The sequence below is a fragment of the Eretmochelys imbricata genome, chromosome 8 (assembly GCF_965152235.1).
Source record: "Eretmochelys imbricata isolate rEreImb1 chromosome 8, rEreImb1.hap1, whole genome shotgun sequence".
Classification (NCBI taxonomy): Eukaryota; Metazoa; Chordata; order Testudines; family Cheloniidae; genus Eretmochelys; species Eretmochelys imbricata.
The window spans coordinates 14,578,281-14,590,513 of record NC_135579.1 but is presented as its reverse complement, the minus strand read 5'-3'; the positions used below and the strand labels follow the sequence as shown (position 1 = coordinate 14,590,513).

The 12,233-nt window shown below is 39.9% G+C and overlaps 1 protein-coding gene across 3 annotated transcripts in view; it reads left to right on the top strand.

The window, feature by feature from the left end:
* Window positions 1–12,233, top strand: part of FNIP1 (folliculin interacting protein 1) — a 92,593-nt gene that overhangs the window by 17,307 nt on the left and 63,053 nt on the right. The gene's annotated exons all lie outside the window — the stretch shown is intronic.

The window sequence follows — 12,233 nt, the reverse complement described above, 5'->3', positions numbered from 1 at the left end:
CTGGATTGGGTCTGGGTTCAGTAATGCTGAAAATATCTTGTAATTTTTTCTGTTGAGATGCTGATCCAAAGTGATTTATTGAGACAGAGATTTCAGCTGTATCTGAACTGTAAAACAGATCCCTTTCCTGTTTGGGATCTAACTTGACTGACCAAGATGGTAGAGATGGGTTTCAAATGTAATCCACTGTCCCTTCTAACTGCAATGTGAAAGGATCCAGGTTTCAGGGTCTAGATTTGGCCTGTCTTTACTTTGGTATATGTTTATTTTTTCAATTGTCTGAATTTAACGAGACCGTTCCATGCAGCTAAGCACTAATGATGTGACAACGCTCCTTCACCTCCTTCCTGTTAATGGTACAAGGCCTCATCCAGAAAGTGTCTGGGCAATCACCTGTATCCTTATGCTAGGCTGAAGTTTTTATCCTTGTGCTTAGTTTTAATCCTGTAAATAATTCTGATAATGTAAGTGGGTTGACCCAGAGGTCAATAGCTAAGCACATGCATAAGTGCTGTGCAGGATCGGGAGACCAAAGCATTCTGCATTTTGTAGGATCAAGTTTGTGGTTCACTTTTTTCTTAACTACCAGGCTATCCCATTTTTCTCATAGGTTAAATACTTTTGCAAACCTCAGATGGAGCTGTTTTTCTGTGCAGTGTGCTCAGATGTCCATTCTTAATTTGTCCTGATCTCCTAGCAGTTATAGAATAGTAAAGTCAAGTTAAGTAGTTTCTTTCAGTGTCTGCTCTATATATAGGCCTACCTGAAATAGTTTCAGGTCACCTTAGAGTTCTTAAACTGGAAAAGCATTGAACAGCATTACTATTGCTATGGAGAACTGAGCAGTCTAGACTGTTTCTTCACAGTACCCACATGATGCTTGTAGTATTTAAACAAGACAGAAATGGACTCGCTTGTCTCTTCTGCATGTTAATTATGAAGACCCAGTAGGGTAGAAACTGAATGGAATGTTCAGTACTTGAGTTTGAACTAAGTTGCAGAGAAATGCCCTCATAAGAATGGCCCTACTGGCTCAGACCAAAGGTCCATCTATCCCAGTATCCTGTCTTCCGACAGTGACCAATGCCAGGTGCCCCAGAGGGAATGAACAGAACAGGTAATCATCAAGTGATTCATCCCCTGTCCCCCATTCCCAGCTTCTGGCAAACAGGAGCTAGGGATACCATCCCTGCCCATCCTGGCAAATAGCCATTGATGAACCTATTCTCCATGAATTTACCTAGTTCGTTTTTGAACCCTGTTATAATCTTGGCCTTTGCAACATCCTCTGGCAAAGAGTTCCACAAGTTGACTGTGTATTGTGTGAAAAAATACTTCCTTTTGTTTGTTTTAAACCGGCTGCCTAGTTTAAGGGTGCTTTGAAACACCATCTTGGATTGGTCATATCCCCGTTCGTCATAGTGAGTGCTGACTTTATCACTATAATTAAAATCCTATATATAATTTAAATGAATCTCAGGTTCAGAGCCATTCCTTTTGCTTTTGATTTTTAGTAGCATGTATCAGAACTACTTTTTAATCAATATGAACAATTCGGTGGCTTTCATAAGGATCATGATGTACTTTTTAACCATACGATACAGGCTTCTGTTATATCAACTAAGGCATAAGGAAGATGTATTCCCAGAGACTGGTGGTTTAGTGCCCCTTTGCTGAAGTTAATTACAATTAGATAAAGAAATTTATCTTCTGCAATGCTGACAAGAAAAAGTTGACTACAAAAGAAAGATAGTTTAGAACTTGTGAAACCTTGCTTGGCCACAGACTTCCTGGGTAACCTTGGTCAAGTTATTTAGTGTCTCTGTGCCTCAGTTTCCTATCTGTAATATGGGGGGAAAGCACCTCCCAGCCTCATGGGAGTGTGATGAGGAGACTACCTTACATTCTGGAGATGTTTTGGCACTATGGTTGTGGGGGCCATCTCAGTAGAAAAGATAGAGAGCAGTGCCCACAAACATTAACCCCTTATGTCTTCTCCATCCCAGTGTTGTATATGAGGGGGAAAAAAACAAACCTCCTCAATTCACACCTTCCTGTCTGTTTCCCAGTGCGTCTTATGATAGCTGCATCTGTCTTTTATGTCCTGGCCCTTCAAACAGCTGCTGCTGAATATCGCTCCTATTGCCATGAACATGGTCCTTGACTACTTTTAGTTAAACACGGGTGTTTGACTTCTGTAAACTCAGGAATATGTTTGCAGGATTGGGCCCCTGAATTTTAAATTGTTTAGGGACTTCAGCAATTAAACATCCACAGCTGGCCCAGGTCCTCTGACTCAGGCTTGCAGGGCTTGGGCTGTGGGGCTGTAAAATTATGGTGTAGATGTTTGGGGTTGGGCTGGAGCGCGAGTTCTGGGACCCTGAGAGAGAGGAGGGTCCCAGAGCCCAGGCTCCAGTCTGATCCTGAATGTCTGCCCTGTAGTGTTACAGCCCTGCAGTCCAATCCACGTGACATGGGCCAACTGCGGATGTTCAGCTGCTGTGTAGACATACCCTATTTGTCTTGTGCAAAGCCAAGAGCTTGTTGGCTCTTAACAAATGGCAAAAAATCACTGGAAGTGATGAGATGAGAAGTGTTGGCCATAATTTATTTATTTATTATTTATTGCAAGTTCATCGGCTAATATGCAATATGAGTGTATAGGAACATCACCATAAATAGTTTATAACTGTACTGTATTTCATTCGTTATATCTTAATTTGTTATGCTTGTTTAGATAATCAACACCTGTGGTTTAGCTTTCAGTTGTTCTTGTGTAACTGAGACTGAATTTTTGGTGCATTCCAAAGACCTTGATTCGGCAAAGTGTTTAAATGTGTGCCTTACTTTCAGCCCCTGAGTATTTCCATTGATTTCAGTGAGACTACTCACATGCTTAGAGCTAGGCACATGTTTAGTAGCTTGCTGAATTAGGGCCTAATATTTGTAAAGGAACCATTATGATTAGAGGGCCCATGAGGAAGTATAAGGCCACACGGGTCTAAAAATGTTACTATTGAAATAAATTCTCTAGTAAAGATTCAAGGTTGTATATAAATATCCCATGCAGTATTTTTCCCATGGAAATAAGCTGTAGGTATCTAACACATCAAAATGAAATAAAATATAGTCTGTGGAAAAATCATTAGTTCACCATTGCTTAATGTCAGTTTTATATGAACATTTTTATAAATGATCTAATAACATAATGAGTTAATGTACACCAAGTAACACTGACTGTGAAACCAGATTTTACACTGAAAGTGTTAAAATATTTTAAGTGTCAATACGTCAGGCTTTAGTTCAAGTAAATACATGTAGATTAATTTCCTCCAACTTTTCCTGTTGTAAATATCCACACCATTTGTAAATTGGTTTACATTATAATGAAAATTGATTTGTTTTTCTTTTTTTAAAGAGTCTGTTGCTACAGCAGCCAGGCCCAGTATAAAAAAGCTGTCTGGCAAAAGGAAACCTGAAAAATATTGCCGTGGCCAGGATCGTACCCTAGGAAAGTTGCTCATATGCTTAAAATAAAATAAGTGCATCATATCCTGAAACAGCTCAGACCTGGATCACCAGAGGAAAGGGCCTGTTCTCAGAGAGCTCTACCTACATTCCTTGCAAGGTTCACTCTGAAGAATTTAAGAATCAGAATATCCCCGCTTGTCTTAACTTCTGTGATGGGATAAAATGAACAGGGGTCTCTTGGGCACCCAACTCCCAGACCATTTCAGTGTTTGTTTCTTAGCAAAAGAAGTGATTTGGCGATTGGCTTATATGTAAAGAAATGTCCATTTTGTCTGTCAGAACTGGATGTCCCCTCTGTGGTTTGCTAATATAGAAACTGGCAGAACAGGCATGACTCTTTCTTTGGTGTTAGGGCTTGCATCCTTATTTGCTTGCGTCACATTGGTATCTCATGACTGAATGAATCAACACATAATTAAGTGGTCACATGAGGGATGGAGTAAAATGTTACTCATACCCTTATCATTGTGAATCTTTGGAGGATCACTGCTCTTCCCTATGTGAAAAGAAAAGGAGTACTTGTGGCACCTTAGAGACTAACCAATTTATTTGAGCATAAGCTTTCGTGAGCTACAGCTCACTTCATTGGATGCATGCAGTGGAAAACTGATGAAGTGAGCTGTAACTCACAAAAGCTTACGCTCAAATAAATTTGTTAGTCTCTAAGGTGCCACTAGTGCTCCTTTTCTTTTTGCGAATACAGACTAACACGGCTGCTACTCTGGTTCCTTGTGTGAGAAATCCTGAATCATTTTTTCTCCAGGATAATGGATTGAATAAACTGCAGGAGAATCTACACTCTAAGAATTGTACATGGGGTGGGGCGACAGAGGGGAATGGATGGAGCTGTTGGAAAAAATCCCAGTGGTCAAGTTTACACGTGTGTTTTCAAGACACTGGAGGATTTTTTAAAAGATATCAGTCTTTGTTCCCCCTCCAGCTTCCTTTGATTCCAGCTGGAGATGCAATTGGTGGCCAAGGAATGCAGGATGAGGCATTCAGGCTGGTTTGGCATTTGTGGGTGAAAAATAACTAATAGCCTGTTTTAATTTTGATTTATTTTTTTTAATTGCATCAAGTTACAGAGGCTCTGTTGCAATCGCTTTCCAAGTCCGGCTGGCACATACTTGTCTGGAGATTTATTGGGTTCTCAATTATCGCCTAGTCACAAGTGCAGCCACCTTAATCAATTATATGGAGGTGGACTGTGGCCAAAGAACGCTCAAATCCCTGCACTACATGTTCAAGCCATATCAATTTCACAAGCAAGGCAGTATTTTTTCCTTATAAGATTTGGGAAACAAACCCTGCAGCATGTTTTTAAAATATATAACAGGTTGCTTCGTTAATGCTGGCAACCTCTGTCATGTACTGGGCTCCAGAGCAGCATGTGTGGATCTTCTGGGGTGGTCATTGGGAACTAGGGTTGCCAGGTGTCCGGTTTTCGGTTTTGTGCCATTAGATAGTTGGCAACCCTATTGGGAACCTCAGTCTGCATGAGACTGGCTTGCCTGCCCTCATCCCCTAGAGCTGGAGTCTTTTCTCACACAGTGGTTGCAGGATTTAGATGTCCACCAGGGGTCATCTGTGTATCCCCTGAGCTGGACAGCAGTCCTGTTGAACATGAGTTTGTTGGTTATGGTCTTTTTGGGTTACAAAGCAGTGTATGGCTGCTAGCTTTGGGGAAATCTGCTCTGCTGGTCAACAAGTTACCTACTGGAGTGGCCTGGCATGCAGTTTGCTAGAATCAGCACAGCAAATCAGTGATGCTCCAAATACTATATAATAGCAGCTGCAGTATTGTAAACTCCATGCATTCAACAATCATGAGATTTTAAAAATACATTTTTTTTGCCTTCTGGTTTTTGAGTCTTTGTCAAGCTTTTCTCTGCAACCACAAGGGCTAGGTACTTTTTTCTTTTTAAATGAAAGCTGAGATTGTCCCGTGATCACCTGACTACCGGAGCTGGGGCTTTAAGAAAAACAGCAAGTGTTGTCAGATTCACAATAAAATTGTGAGAGTTGGTAGTACTGACTTGAGGTGGTAGTCGTCAGGTAGAGCAATGGCAGAGAAATACCCCTTGTGAGGAGGGAGTTCCTATCCATCTCTCTGTCCATGTTGCTTAGATGAGTCCTTGAATTCCAGGGTGACTGGCTGAGCGGTAGCTGGAGACAGAGGGGAATGAAAAAAAAAATACACTCAACTTGGTTTGCTGCACATGGGGAATTCTTCAGGCAGACCTGACAGTTTCCCAGTCATTCTGTCATTTTCCAGAGCCCTTGAGTTCTGGAATGGTCACGCACCCTTACAGGAGAAAACAGATGGTTTCATTTAATATTCTCCTATCAGTTGACCAGACAGGAAGGAGGAAAACATGGTGCAATCGGTGACCTTTGTTTGGATCTCAGTGATATCACCTTCATGTCTTGTTTAAAAAGCAGGGATCCCATATTGTGCCTGGTCTCCTGCTGCCACGATGCCAGCCAAGAGAGGTGTTTTGATATTAAGCGTGTGGATATATACTGTATGGGTACATTGGTATTTATAGGGTATGGATACTTCTATCCATAATCTTTTATAATTGGTCTGTTTGTTAGGAAGTTACATGACTGTTTAATAAAATATTTACTTTTTCTTGATATAGAAGCAGATGATAGGCCATCAGGGTGCTAAGGTGGTGTAAATCAACATGGAAGCTCCATGGAAGTAATAGCAGTATTGCCAGCTATCACAAGTTTTATCAAGAGTCTTACAATACTTGTTTTTCTTAAAGCTCTGGCTCCTGGAGGCATATTATTAGGAGAGTGCCAGATTTAATTGATTTTAAAAAAAAAACAAACCACAACCTTTTCTAGCCTTCTTGCAGAGAAAAGCTTGAGAACATGACTCCCAAAGGCTCAAAAAACCAGAAGAGAAATAAAAAGAACCCAAAATGTATTATTGTTTTTAAAATCTCATGATTCTTAAGGTAATTTTGTTATTTTGGGGGCCTGATTCATGATTTTTGAATGTTGGAAATTGATGATTCTGTGATGGAATTTTGCTGATTTATATCCGCTGAGAAGCTGGCCCACACACCTTCAGATTCAGTGGCAGCAGAGATCTTATATTCAGACTATCTCTATTGATAGTAAATGTTTTCATATCTTCACAGTGTGCCCTTTTTGAGTTCTTTGATGTATTCAACATATATATGACCTCCAAAATTTAAAATACGAAGTCACTGTTTATTCATGTAAGAAATCGGCTTAGCAACTCATAAACTTAAGCTAGTAACCTTGTTTTTCTCAAGTACCTTGAGTTGCATTGAAATTGCTTCGTGTCCTGTACTGTGAAACAGCCAAAATTAGTTTTTCATATTGATAATTCACAGTGTTGGGAACTTGCAGGAAGTGTTGATGCTAGTTTTAATGGGGGAAATGCAACATATTGTGTGCAGAGTAATTTTATGTAGAAGTTAAATGTAGATGCTTTACCATTGAATGTTAGGTTGTCTTTAAGACTATGCAGAAGGGATGGGAAGACAGAGGCAAAAGTTTTGTACATGGGTTTAAGGATCAAAGAAAACATTACCAGAATTACACAGAAAAAAATCAACACACTAAAAAAGGCATCCTTTCCAGACAAGAGAATTTCATTTGCTTTTTAAATATATGACCTAAGTGAAGACAAGTTCATGTTCCCCACTCTATTACAATAACTATTTATATCTATCGGGAGTGATTTGTGTTGGGATTTTTTCCCAAAACTTTCCATTAAATACACACAACACTAAACTATTTACTCTTTATTTTTAATAGCTACAGGGAGAGATTATTCAGCTCTCTGATTACTTGGGAGTGCACAATAAAATAACTGTTTGGCAGGGGAAAAAATGCCCTGTTGTTTTGCAGTACCAGTTGGTATTATGTAGGTTTGTTTGGTGTCTCATGTCTTATTTATAGGAGATGGCAGTTGGAAACTGGATACAAAACAAACACCAGTGTTCCAGTGTAGCTTAACTATGCATTAGATTCTTTCTCTGATGGTTTATTTTTACATTAGGCATCTTTACTTTCTTAATTTTTCACGTAGTTTTTAAAGGGGGACATCGTCCTGCTCAAGCTCAAACATTTACCATGTGAAAAGGAAGGTAAATCCCATGAGGCATTGCACAAGGTCTCTTTGTGTCAGATTCTTATTTAGGGTCAAGTCCCTTTACACTGTCAATAAAAGTAATTACTCCAACTTGAAGTCTTCTTGACTTAGTGTGAGCACCATGCGTAAAGGGTTTGTAGGATTCGGTCCTACATTAAAGATTTGTTATTATTTATATATATAAAAGCATTTCTTATTGGAAACCATAGGGTCTAGTGTTCTTTAAGGAAGATAAATCTGGGGACCTAAGCAGGTTGACAGGATCTATGATTCTATGATCCTCTTAAAAGTTTCTCTAGATTGGTAGAAAATGCAGCTCTTTCAGTTATCTTGCTGAGGAAATATGGGTTGCCTTCCTTCTTCCTGATTATCTTGGTTGCTGCTAACTTTAAGCTGCTGAGAAAGCCTGGATTCATATACATATATTCCAATTCCACATCTTTACGGTTCTCTATTCAGTACTGTCAGTTTCTTTTCCCAGCCAGCAAGGAATTCAGTAGTTCTTCTCTACAATGATCCAAAAATGCACATAAAGCAAAAAATTTTAAAAGTCTAGCTCAATAGTAATTCCAGGAAGGCAAGTATTTTATAGCGAAATGGGATCAAAATATTTCTAATCAGGTTTCAAATCAAATCATCATTGGTTTTCATTATGTTTTTCTGCCCTAGCTTCAAGCTTCTATCATCTTGCATTACTAGCCAAAGATAGGACCATTTCTTGGCTTTGGTTTTTGGTGTAAATGCACCAAGCATGTGAGGGAACTTTACTTACGTAAGACAAATTCTAAGCAAAAATAATTCATTGTATTCTCTATTATTGGACAAAATGGCTGAAACTCCTTTATTTAGCCTGAACTTGGGGTTCGAATAAACTTTTATCTCAAGAATTTAGAATCAGGTGATTTGTTCCCCAAAATTGCATTTATGCTTTGGCTGCAGTTTTGACTCCGTATACAGTAAAGGCAATAAACGCCTTTCTGTGTGAGTGGTTATTTTATTCTGGTTTAGCTGTACTTTGTTGCCTTAGTTTGTAACAATCTAGTATTGTGATCTGTGCAGGAAGCCCCACTGACTTAAGGATGAAACCTCCGGCTTCAATCCTGGATGCTGCTACATGCAAAGAGACCCCTGCATCTAGGCAGGCCTTCAGTGTGCAGAGAGCCTAGGATCCTCTATCATGGAGTTCATTGTGGGATTGGGGCCTCAGGAAGGACATTTTGGCAAATTTTGCTTTTGAACTTTGAACTTTTAAAGTATTTACCAGCTGTGTTGCCTAAATTGATATTTAAGCCCCTAAATAAACAGCCTGATTTTTCAGAGGTGCTGAGCATCTGTATCCATTGTTGAAGTCAATGGGAAAATATTGGCCTAAATGGGAAACTAAGACAACTCTCTCTGAGCTACAAAATTTTTAGAAATCCTTTTTCATGGAGGCACCTATCAGTATTAGAAGCTGCATCTCTATCACAAAATTAATTCCATGCTAATAGCACAGGGAAGAGGACACAACTGTGTATGGGAAATAACCAATAGTGTAATTAGATCTACTTTACTAACTCAGAGCCTGATCTTGTGCTCCTTATGGGACCAGAAACTCCCATGGTCCTCAGGTGAAGTGGGGTACGCATAAATCTCTGTGGAACAGGATGTGTCTCAGGTAGCCATCCAGGAAAAGGTTGACTGTTTCTGTATGTATGCATCATGGTGGTGGTGTTTCTAACTTATCCTATGGCCTTCCTGAAACATACAGAGGATTGTCAATATAGGATTCGGTAGTTGTTGCTGTCTGTCTGTAGTTGTCAGGCTTGACTTCACTTAGCACATCTTGAGTGATATCCATTCAGATTTTTTTCCTGCTCACTTGTTAGACTGTGGCTGCATCCTCTTTCAAAGCTTGTCTCTTTAATGTGCCTCAAGTTACTGTGAGATAATATGGAAACTTCAGGCGTTACTCCTGTAAATAAATGTTTACATAATACATTGGGCTCAACTCATCACTGCTGCATCCCTAGGAAAAAAGGTCACTTTTGACATCATTGAATTTTATAGAGAGCAGTGCATACAGAGCACATAACATAGATGGTTTTCAAGCAATTTCATTCTAGCAAGAGCATGTTACTGTATTATTGGTTATGCCCCTTGGTAAGCAAGAAGATAACTTAGGGTCAAATGTTATCATCTATAAGGGAGCTGAGAGTATGAAAGGCAGAATCTGAGTTTAAGGCACCAATCCCGCCCGCAATTTCTCACATGATTAGCTTTACTCATTTGAGTAGTTCTGCTGATTCCACTGGGATTACTCGCTAGTTAGGTGTTATGTCAAACATATGCATAACTGTTTGCAGGATCTGAGCTTTGGTCCTTAATTTTGGTCACTCTAATGAGCACAAGAGATTGTAGTTCAGGATGTTATACTGAGTTTCTACTTCTGGTATTTATTTCCTGTTCCCATTACAAGGGATCAAAAAGACACCACTCAAGTAGAGTTTTGAGGTGAAATCCTGACTCCACTGAAACCAGTGGGATTTTTGCAATTGGCTTCAGTGGAGCGAGGGATTCGCCCTTGGAGTCCTAACATTCTGCGTGTTCCACAGGGGTATCTGTTTGTACAGGAACTCTGTGTTCTTCAATGGAATTCACCCTGGAAGGTAGGAAATCCTCTGCAGGACAGGCTCCAGGAATGAAGTTTGTGAAGCTATGTATTAGCTCATTCCGCTTCTATGAAATTAAGGGATTAGCGGTAGAAATGCATTTTGCGATGGGGGGAATGCTGCAGAAAATCCTAATGTTGGAAAACAGATTCTGATAACTCCCTGTGTATCCTAGGTGCTAGCAAAACCCTTAAGTTTCCAGATACAGAGTAAAATTAAAGTGGGGTTCCTCCCAGATTTTTAAGTTGATGGTCCCCACTGTGTGTTGTTTTTCTACCTCTGCATATATCCTACTTTTTCACACTCACACACACACACACGCTGAACCTTTCTGGATGTTTCACTGTCCACCCAATTCCAAAGATTTTGGGACAAATCCTGTAAACACTGAGCTTTTTGCTCTTGTGATGGTATTACCAAACAGCTTCCATCTATGGCCAGGGGTTACCCCAAGAGCAGTTATGAAACCTTGTTTACAGCTCTGAAGCTGGTCAGGATTTCTTAGCAGGTCTTATTACACATCTCCTGTTTCTAATCTGTATATTGCCATCCAATTGTCTTGACTGTTCCTGATTACTTGTAATCTTAATGAGCCTCTATAGAGCATACAGTGCCTTCTTTGTTCCTATTGGAGATTGATGGTGGGGAAAGATAGAGGTTGCTGGAAAACATGAAATGTTTCCTTTTTCACTTAGCATGAAACATACTTCAGTTCTGCACTGTAACTGTGTATCAACAATCCAAACCTGTGCAATAACTGTGAATAATTGTAGGCATCATTTTTGGATTTCCAGTATAAAGCAGGCACCCTATCCTGTTAAACCTTTAAAGGCCTTATTTTAATGGTGAAATCTGTGTGCATGAATCATAGCAGAGCTGGGATTGGCTGGCAGGCTCATTGCAGATCCAGGTGGCATATACTGACAGCTCTGGGTCACATGATGGCTATTAGTGCTTGCTTTTCCACTCGCCTGGCTCAGCCTGTCAGCCTGGGTTGGACTGGAGCATCCTGCAGCTTCCAAGAATGTCAAGGGGGAGGTGTCTGAGAGCAAGCTGCTTTGTTTTTCTCCCCTCTTCTTCGATCAGTCTGAATTCCTGACAAATGTGGATCCTGGGGGTTTAGAACTGCAGCCACAATTGCCAGGGAATTCTGGTCATGAGGCTCAACCCATATTGGATTCACTAAAGAAGAAGGATAGATTTAAACTGGCATGTACAGCCTACGTTGACTGCCAAAGCAGCACTTAGCTATCAAATGAATTAGACTGATCTTCTCTCCTCCGCAGTAATACACTTGAGGAGACAAAGGAACTGGAAAAACAGACAATGTTTACTTTAGTAAAGATCCTGGACTGGGCAGCGGAATGGAAGGACAGGATATTGGTTATGAAACTATAGGACAGTGTAGATGGATCCTTGTGGAAAAGTCCATATTTTGCTTCAGGGATCTGCTTTCTTTAAGGCTGGTTTTATGATCCGGTTGCCAGGATTAAGCTTTTTGCATTGCCGCATGGAGAGTCTTTTGTTTGAGTTAAATTCAGACCTCTCAATATGTCACCTGACAGTCTTGTGGTTTTGGATGAATATGGCTCATTGCTATTATTAACCTGGGTTGGCAGCTGGGCATAACAGGAGTTTATAGGGATTCTGAAAAGTGGAACTGCTTGGGGGACAAAGATGCTTCCCAGGTATGATAAATCCTCACGTTATTGAAATTATTTTAACAATTTGGTTACTAAATATCTTAACAATAGATCTGATGCCATAACACATTTTTTATAGAAATGTCATGCTTTCTAAAATAGATATAGTTGATAATGCCTATAGCTGTATATAGAGTGGCACTATTCTGCATTTTAAAAATACCTTAAATTAATGCCATTTGCTATAATTTTGCAAAGGCTAATGCTGAT